The following is a 2,139-nucleotide window of genomic DNA, read 5'->3' on the forward strand; positions in this document are numbered from 1 at the left end:
CACCCTAACACTAGCCCTAACCTTAATACTAATTCAAAATCTAGTCCTAACCCTAGACCTAGCCCTAAAATAAAACCGACCAATAGCTCTAAACCTAAAACTAACCCTAACACATAGAAGTCAAGATGAAGTGAAACCTTAAAACACAAACTGTTTCTGACAGTGAACCTTGAACTGAGAAGGCCCAAACTGGGAAACATAGTAATTCTAGGTAAAAGATGAATTCAACCGGTATCAAAAAAAATTGGAACAAAACTATCTCTAACCCGAACATAAGTTCTAACCTTAGCCCTAACCCTAATCCTAAAACTAAGCCTTTACTGTTTATAGAGCTTGATCAAAAAAGTCAAAAACTTGGAGTGCCTAGTAGGGCAAGGTAACAGATGAATCCTGCCCAGTATCAAAAATTCTGACCAATAATCGGGGAAGGTGTTTCAGTACATGCCTATTTCCCCTGTTTTTTCCTAAAGTACTCTTGGATAAATTGTTTTTTAATGCTTCAGCTTAAGGTACTTTCACAAGGAACAAACTAGAGCATGCCCACAGCGAAGTGATTGAGTGTGAAGTTTCATGCAGCTAGCACTAACCCTGTTTGATTTCCAGCTCCATTTCCATCCACACCTATAGGCCATAATGTAGTGAAAACTAAAAATTCAAACTGTTCCTGACACTGAACCATTGAACCTTGAAGGCCCAAATTTGGGAAGCCTATTAAGGTTGGTCACAGATGAATCCTGTATAGTATCAAAGTAATCTGACCAAAATATTTGAAGCTCTTTCAGTACAGGTGTATTTTGCTTGCTCCTATAGCACTCAGAGATAAAGTTGTTTCTTACTACTTCAGCTTAGGGATACTTCACAGGAAACAAACCAGAAAATGCTCACTGAGAACTGATTAAGTGTGTGAAGATTCAAGCAGCTAGCACAAAATGTTTGATTTCCAGCTTCATTTCCTTTCACCCCTATAGGGCAAAAAGAAGAGAAACATGAAAATTGAAACTGTTCCTGAGAGAAAACCCTTTTATGTAGGAGGCCCAAACATTTGGGGTATAATAAAAATAGGAAAAAAAAAGGTGAATCCTGCCCACAATGATAGAAATAAAAAAAAAAAACTAACTCTAACCATAAACCAGATATAAACCTAGTCCTAATACTAAGTCTAACCCTAAAACTAATCTGTTTAGAGAACCCTTGATCACAGAAATTTCAAAATGTGGAGTCTAGTGGGGCAAGCTTACAGATGAATCATGTGCAGCTTCAAAGAAATCTGACAAAATAATTGGGGGAGCTATTTCAGTACATGCATATTTCCCTGTTTTCTCCTAAAGTGTTCTCAGATAAATTAGTATTGCATGCTTCAGCTTATTACTAATTTCACAAGGAACAATCCAGATAGTGTCCACAGAGAATTTATTGATTATGTGAAGTTTCAAGCAGTTAGCACCAACCTTGTTTGATTTCCAGCTCCATGTGCATTTACCCATGTAGGTCAAAATGAGGTGAATCTGTAAAATACAAATTATCCCTGACAGCAAAGAATTGAACTGAGAAGGCTGAAAACTGGGAAAAATAGTAAGGCTAGGTAAAAATGTATCCTGCCCAGTACCGAAGAAATTTGAACAAGACAAACTTGAACCTTAACACTTGACCTAACTCTAACCTAACCTGTTTAGAGAACCTTTAATCATAGAAGTCTCAAAGTTGAGGAGCCTAGTGGGGCAAGCTAACAGATTAATCCTGCCCAGTATCAAAGAAATCTAACCAAATGATTGGGGGAGGTAGTTCAGTGCATGCATATTTTCCTGTTGTCTCCTAAAAAGCTCTCACATAGTGTTGTTTTTGAATGCTTCATTGTTGGGATACTTTCACAAGGATAAAACCAGAGCATCCTCACAGAGAACTGATTGAGAGTGTGAAGTTTCAAGCAGCTAGCAAAAACCCTGTTTGATTTCCAGCTCCATTTCCATTTACCCATATAGGTAAAAATGAAGTGAAACCTCCAAATAAAAACGGAAATACTGACAGAAAACCAGTGAACGTAGAAGGCCCAAACCTGAGTAACATAGTAAGGCTAGGTAAAAGATAAATCCTGCCTAGTATCAAAGAAATTTGAACAAAAATACTGTAAACCTAACACTA

This window comes from Marmota monax, unplaced genomic scaffold (genome assembly GCF_021218885.2).
Source record: "Marmota monax isolate L192 unplaced genomic scaffold, Marmota_monax_Labrador192_F-V1.1 WCK01_AAM20220418_F8-fsc00248, whole genome shotgun sequence".
Lineage (NCBI taxonomy): Eukaryota > Metazoa > Chordata > Mammalia > Rodentia > Sciuridae > Marmota > Marmota monax.